An 8,040-nucleotide genomic window follows, 5' to 3' on the forward strand; every position below is an offset into this window, starting at 1 on the left:
CACAGCACACCATTTGCAGAAAAGGTTCAAGAGAAAAATCAAGGGTCCTGAATCAATATAACCCATCCCAGCAAAACAGAATGAAAGCGTCTTCTGGTTATCTTATAAATAGTGGCCCTGAGCCAGAGGTAGGCATAGGCAAATGATCACAAAAAATAACTGGTGACTCAAGAAGTGCATCATTATCCCTATTATTTATCCAAAGACACATCCAGATAGTTCAGTAGGGATTGGTTGAACATCACAATCTTTATGTGGGTATTTTGCAAAATTCACAGAAGCCCACTTATGTGTATGAACCTCTCTTGCTGAACCAATTCCTGGAATAATTTCAGATTTTGTTTGCTTTTTTTAAAAAAAAGAAACTTGTCATCTGGTTCTTCAGTTGTGAAGAGCTGTATCTCAATGGTAGAGATCTGACTTTTCATGGATAAGGTCTCATGGAGTCCCTGTTATCTTCAGCTAATGCTATGAGAAACTCGAGTTTATAATGCTGGAGAGCTACTCCACTGAGTGTGGACCCATGGATGGGACCTTTTGTTGGACTCCAACTCCCATCAGCATCAGCCAGAAAGACCAGTGGTCATGGATGATGGGAGTTGCTGTTGAAGAGCACAGGAGACCACAGGTTTCTCATCCCTCATCTAGACAGAAAATGATCTAGATGGACCAATTGTCTCCCTCAGTTTAAATCAGTTTCCTAAATTCCTAAAACACGTGTGTCCCACTATCTAGTCCAAGCTCAATTGCTTATATAATGCCCCCAGGACCTTTGTCTTTGTGTACTTGGTAAGATATGGTGGATTCAGAAATAAAACTATAAAGTGCATTGAAATATGATGAAGGTTGAAAACCTTCTATACTCCTCTGCCTTCTGGGAAATTGGCTGACGCCAAAGGCTATTAAATCGTTTGGAGAAAACCAGATTGATTTCATGTTGAGTCTTTTCCATTGTGCGACATTTCCCCCCTCTTCCAACTTACTTTAGCACTTTGGATTGGCTCTCTGTGTCGGAGATTTTATGACCTGTACTGGCAGTGCCTAATGAAGTTAGAAGCCATTAGGATTAGAACAGTTAAGTAATGCCTCCTGTTTTGTCAATTCCCTCAATTATTGCAGCAAAGGATATTGATCCAATCCCGGTTCAAAATGCAAAGGTGAAGGGAGACCTCAGAAAGGCAATTGAGTTTAAGCAACAACAACACCCCCCACAGGGATCTCTCTGTACAAGAACATAATTGCTCAATTTTGAGATCCATGGCCCTAGTTCTACACATACCCAGAGATGAGGGTCTGTGGAAATTCTCTGAGAAACACTGATTATTTAAACACCATTCCCACTTCCCCTTCCCTTTGAATATACAAAGAAGTTGTATGCAGGGTGCTTCTTGAAGGGCATTTGTCATGGGACAAATGCTCCTTATACATTCAATTTTTTTCCTAGCACCCACATGATCCCAGCTTGTAGTTTCTCCTTTACAATATTAAACCTGTTTTTGGAAGGCTTTGTAGTAATGTTTATAAAGGTAGGAGAGGATATTTTAGTTAGATATTGTCCTTCCTTAATCATGTTAGTGAGCAGAGAGCAGAGCACATTCCTTTGCAGCAAACAGGGAGCTGTTGATCAGCTGGTTTCAGCCTTTTAATGAAGCAACATAGGGTGCCTTAGTGCAGCCTGGATTCTTCCTGCCCCCCCCCCCATATTTCCCTCTTAAAACAATAACAATACAAAACAGCCTTATCAGAGCAAGAATGGAGTTTGCTCACAGTTCACATTCAGTAGCAATCTGAAGGCAGGCTGAAGTTACAGGTACATTTGTAGATGAAAGTGAAGAGAAGCCTAAACACAGGGTGGATCTAAACACAGGGGGGAAACACTATAAATAAGTCAGAATTTGGATTGTTTTAACAAAAGAAAAAAAATCTCTATGGAAAATCGTGTTTTAAAATTTCCTGCCCTCTGGTGCCATCTGGTGTTGCATGTTTATAACACATTCAAATCGCTGTTTCTTTAATAATGTACCTGAGTCCTAAGTCTCAGACTGACAGCATGGGCCTACATCCATTGTTTTGGATGAGAAGGCAGGAGACAAGAGGATCAAAGTGCAAAGAGATCAAGAGAGAGATAGCTAGATGACCAGCCCTTTAATGTGGGCCACACCCATCTATCTGGTCACACGGAGAGGGAGGTGGCTTCCAAAGGTTTGACAGGAAGTCCTTCCTGTCTGGAGCCCCATTCCTCTGTTTGCGCTTATTAGCTGTCTAGATGTTGGACTTGACTGCTCTATCTAGCTATCCTACAGCCTTCCTCCCTACAGGACTTCACATGTGATAACTGACTCTCATTTCTATTCAAAGACAGTTTGGCCCTGGCATTAGCAAACCATTCATAGTAAACAATGGCAGGAAATGCACCGTCTGCACTCTTGCAATATCCTTTAGACCAGGGGTCAGCAACCTTTTTCAGCCGTGGGCCGGTCCACTGTCCCTCAGACCATGTGGTGGGCCGGACTATATTTTGGAAAAAAATAATGAACGAATTCCTATGCCCCACAAATAACCCAGAGATTCATTTTAAATAAAAGCACATATTCTACTCATGTAAAAATACCAGGCAGGCCCCACAAATAACCCAGAGGTGCATTTTAAATAAAAGGGCACATTCTACTCATGTAAAAACACACTGATTCCCGGACCGCCCATGGGCAGGATTGAGAAGGCGATTGGGCCACATCCAGCCCACGTGCCTTAGGTTGCCTACCCCTGCTTTAGACAATATTTCAGTTTCAATCTCCGAATCCCTGAAAGAATGTCTTCATTTCATTGATCTGCTACATTGTTAAGAAAAACAGAAGGAGGAGGAAGGTGGTTGAAAGTTCAGGTCTGCAGGGCAAATGTTTTCATGGCATAAACATGCGCTTGTCCACAACAGAGATTGGGCTTTTTGCTATGATATCATATTCAGTAAATGCCTTTGAATCTATATGAGTACCTGAAGGCTTCTAAAGAGACAAGGAACACAACAGCCTTTCAGCACTGGGAAAGCGGGGAGGGGAAACACACGCCATAGCTAAATAAAGCCCTTTCTGAATTCATCTTGCACTCTGAATATCCTGGGGGAATTAAGTTGTCTCTGCTCTTGTCTGTCTTGATTCCCTGACTGTCTGCCTATAACTCTTTCGAATAGAAATTTATAAACATGTGAGCTGCCTTGCAGTAGGCTGATGAGACCTTTTAGGGCTCAGAGAGAGGAGGTCAGTCCTCCTTGTTGTTTTTAGCAAAGCAGGATTGAAGCAAAGCAGGGTGAAGATCATATTTTTGTCTGCTGTCTGGTCAACAAATAAATTGGTGCATTAAGAAAAAAATCAGAACAGAGCTGGATCTCTTCCATTCTTTTCTGCCTGTAATAAACACAGTTTAGTCACCACGGAGACAAGTGGACAAGTGCAGGAATCATTCACATATTGTCATGGAAGGCTTAGAGGACACGCCAGTCAAAAAAGCAGACAAGGACTTCATTATCTCGCCTGAAGAAAAACAGGATGGTAACATGACATTCCTGACTCCACCCAGATAAGTTCAGCACCATCTAGTTACTAAACTTTATGGTGACAGTATCTTTCCCCCTTTGATTTAAAGAAACAATAATTAAATCGGTACTGTTGAAAAAAATGGCAGTTTGAGTATTGAGTCTCTCTCTAAATCTTGAAGGATTTCAAATTACTCAACCAGAGTGAGCAAGACAATCCAACTTACATGATAGCTTGAGCAGACTCCGAAGATGAAGCTGGGTTTTTAGATACTACTTCTAGATTTTGTGATTATACCTTTTGAGAGATACGAAGAAGATATTGCCAGTTTTTGCTAAGTCTCAACAGAATATGATCTGGGTGTTTCATTTTAACTTGTGCAGTAGCTGGAGTTTGCCCTGCATTTTCTTCAACAAGTTTGATATTAAATATCTTTCCTGCCTCAAATTGAGGTAGTCCTTCCCAGGAACCATGCCAGTTATAAATGTTCAGAATCCTTTCTTAGTTTGGTAATCTGATCAATAATTTTTTTCAGGTTCAGCCACTTGGGCATGAAAATTCTCCTCTAGGTCTGGGTTTCTTCTCCCAATTCTGTTGTGCTAGAGCCAAAACTTATCAACGGTGTTGACCCACAGCATATCTTTTATCTTCATAAACGTATCCTCCTGGTCAAGATTCCAAGACTGTGAAGATTTGCAGTAATAGATTTACGGGCTCTGCTTCCATTCAGATGTCTTGCAAATATTGATTCAGATAGTTCAACCTGCCCCAGAAAGCATCTCAGCTGGTGTTTTAGCTCTCCAATGACATTTACTTTCTCTGGGAATGGCTTTGTTCCATGCTATATGATTGTTTGTCCCAAGCACTATATTTCATTTTGGCAGCTGAGAGAAGGCGTGGCTGAGGGAGGGGTGTGGTCTAGATTGAGTCCTGAGAGGCCATTGCAGAGGCTTGCAGTTCCCCACCTCTGTTTCATAGGCAAGTGGTTTTATTTCCACACACCTGTTTCTTCCTTAAGCAAATGCTCCTGTTGTTCATTACCAAGATACATGAAGAAAGTGGTTTTTTAAAATTATTTATTTACAGCAGGGATGGCCAACTTTTGTGTTCTTGCAGACCAGGCTGTTTCCCAGAAAGCAGTCTATGGGTCAAAGTTGCATTTGGCTGCACAAACCATCCCCCTTGTGAATGGTCGAGTATAATAATAATAATAATAATAATAATAATAATAATAATAATAATTTTATTATTTATACCCCACCTATCTGGCTGCGCTTCCCCAGGCACTCTGGGTGGCTCCCAACAAAATATTAAAATACAATAATGCATCAAACTTTAAAAGTTTCCCTAAACAGGGCTGCCTTCAGATAATAACACTGATGTCATCTAGCAGCAATTACTTCTGCATTACCTCTGATCTCACTCGTGCAGTCAGACATAATGTAACATACAAATATACACATTTTTATCTCATTCATTCATTCATTCATTTGTATGCCACTTTGCCAAAGCAATACACAATATATCAAATAAGCAGCAGTAAATATTTTAATACATAGCATGAACCATTGCAAATAGCTGTAGAATTACTAAGTAAATGTATGATTTAAATGTGAATAAACTGATGCACAATATTTCAGGCATTTTATACAGAAAATTCAAAAGAGTGGTGTCACATTCAAGGCCTAAATATGTTGTTGTTGTTGTTGTTAATAATAATAATATTTCAGATGCCCTGTTAACAGTTGCCTGGTGCTGACCTGCTTGTGCCCCACGTCTCTTTTACCATATTATTGATGGGAAGGGAAGAGCACGGTTACACTTTCACCTATTGGCGAGAGGCAGCAGTGTGCTCCAGCACAAAACCATCTTCCTCCTTAAATAAAGCAATCTCTTCCTTGTCATTTCCTGGGGAAGAAAAAAGACATTTGCCTCTTTGTCCATTTATGTACAGAATGTCCTCTGCAAGGCATTGGCCATTAAGTAAGAAAGGCCCAGAATGCTGCAGTACTCAATTGATTTCACGCTTCACAGTGGCTTTTTATCCAGGGTAATTTACAGCTGTTTCCCCATGACAGGTAACTGTCTTGTGTCTAAAGGTGAGGCTCTTATCAGGACTTCGGATTGGCGATGTGCTAAATATTCCTCTATCATAAACTTTTTATAAGTTTATAACTGGGCAGTAAATCTTGAGGCTGACAAAAGCTTCCATACATTACCCTGTTTTTTTGCCACTATCTCTTCCATTATTTTTTAATGCAATTCCTGTCGGGGAAACGAAAGATGAATGATGTGGATCACCTAAGCACATTCCTCCTTGTCAGCAGTACAAAGGGGATAACTAGGACAAAGCCTCTGATCCAAATGGGCTTCATTATGCTAATTGACATCTAAGCTGGGGGAAGACCTTTCCCAAAGCATTTGATATTGACGGGAAAGTCAACTGGTGGGGCACTGCTGCTGTGGGGCAGAGACGTTAGCCCAGTCTCAAAATATCAAATTCCTTACCCCAAGGAGCCTCCAAGCCTACTCCCCCTACACTCGCCATCTTGTTGTTGTTTTTTTATAATATTTTATTAGGTTTTATCAATAGAAAAGTTTAGAAAAATACAAAAATGAAAAAGATACAAAATTACAAAATACAAAAGTACAGACATTAAACACAAAGAAAGAAAAAGAAAAAAACACATATATAAGAAAACAAAAATTCCCTCTTTCTTAATTTCTCATCTTTAGTTAACTTATTTTCCTGACTTCCTCACGTCTCCCATTTTTGTATCCCTTTTAAAAATTGGTTCAGCAAATTCATGTCCTATTAGTTTATCTATTATTAATCCCATCTTACATTTTACCTTGTTGCTAGAACCCCTTCAATTCATTTCAATGTCATCAGCATTCAAAAATTTTACAATATTTCTGCAAATAAGTTTTAAATTTCCTCCAATCTTCTTCCACCAACTCTTCTCCCTGGTCTCGGATTCTACCAGTCATTTCCGCCATCTCCATATAGTCTATTAGTTGCATCTGCCATTCTTCCAAGGTGGGTACACTCGCCATCTTGAATTGATTTTTCCCCCTGAAGATGATTAAACTAAACTAGTTGTATGCCTTTTGGCGGACATTCAGACACTGATGAAGTGAGCACCCACATTTCATAATATGGGTGCCCTTTGCGGGATCGCGCGCGGGACTACATTTCCCAGGGAACATACTAGTAGTAGGGGACTGGCTTGCTTCTCAGTGTTATTATTTAGAGGTTCACGCCCAGCCTCAGTAATTAGGCTTCTTGCTGGGAGGTGGGGCCAGCCCCATTTATAAATAGGTGGTGGAGCTGACAACAGCCAGGCAGTCAGCTTTGGAGATTCACCCTCCCTTTCTTCAATGTTTTCTTGTTTGCAGGTTAACTTTTCCTTCCTGTTTAGCAGGTGCTGCTGCGGTCTTTGACTGGTCGCTGTTGAAGGACTGGGAAGAAATTTTCCTGCATTGCCAGGTTTTGTCTTCCCTGCAGCAATTCATCACAACTGTTATGGCCTTGGGTGGAATCCTTTAGTCTTTTCTACCCTATAAGGGGGGGGGGATTCATATCCCCTGCAGAGGCAATTCCAGGGTCCCCTCTTAAAGGGGTTACATAATGGGTGTCACCGGCCATGCACTGAAAGGTTGTCAGTGAACTACTCTGCGTGTGGGGATATGGCTGGGCTGCCTGCCTACACTTACATCTCACAGAGCACCCCCATATCCCATTTACCCTGATGTGCCCCAGTTTCCCTAGCTGGGGGGCTGGTAGGGATACACGCCCAAGGCCTAAGCCAAGGTCTTCCTACATTCGGAAGTTTAATAAAGTTGTGGCCTAATTTTAAACCCATAATGTTGTCAGAGTCCTTATTCCTTTCTTATGATATCTGGGGGCTGGGGCTGTCGTGCCTGGTCATGCAATAAGCAGAAGTAGAGGAGAACTTATCAGGAAGAACTCTTCTCACTGGCACACTTCCTTCTAACTTCTCCCAAGAAAATTTGGTTGACATTTGTGTGTCTTTTTTATTTAAAAAGTTGCATCTTGATTCGAAGAGATACTTCATCTTTCTGCTCTGTCCACAATGTTGTTGTTGTTGCTTAGTCGTTTAGTCTGACTCCTGTCCACAATAGTGGCTCCTAATAAACCCTTTGCAGAGAGGTTTCTAATATGTGGTTTTTTATTAGGCTAACTCCAGCTAATGCACAGGGGAAAGGTGACTTACCCACAATTTGGCTGGGCTTAACAGCCATGCTGATATTTATGACATGAAATGCATTAGCAGTCATACTGTATCATTGGGATCCACTGAATACAACAAAACAAAATAAAATATTATACGACTCAGCTCCTTTACAGTAACAAAAACCCAGAAAACACAACCTGACATTTGGAGCCTAGACTGTCTGTCTATGTTAAAACTTCCAAGCCCAATGATGACATGATAAAGGTAAAGGGACCCCTGACTGTTAGGTCCAGTCGCGGATGACTCTGGGG

The sequence above is a fragment of the Podarcis liolepis genome (assembly GCF_965112155.1).
Source record: "Podarcis liolepis genome assembly, chromosome: 5".
NCBI lineage: Eukaryota > Metazoa > Chordata > Lepidosauria > Squamata > Lacertidae > Podarcis > Podarcis liolepis.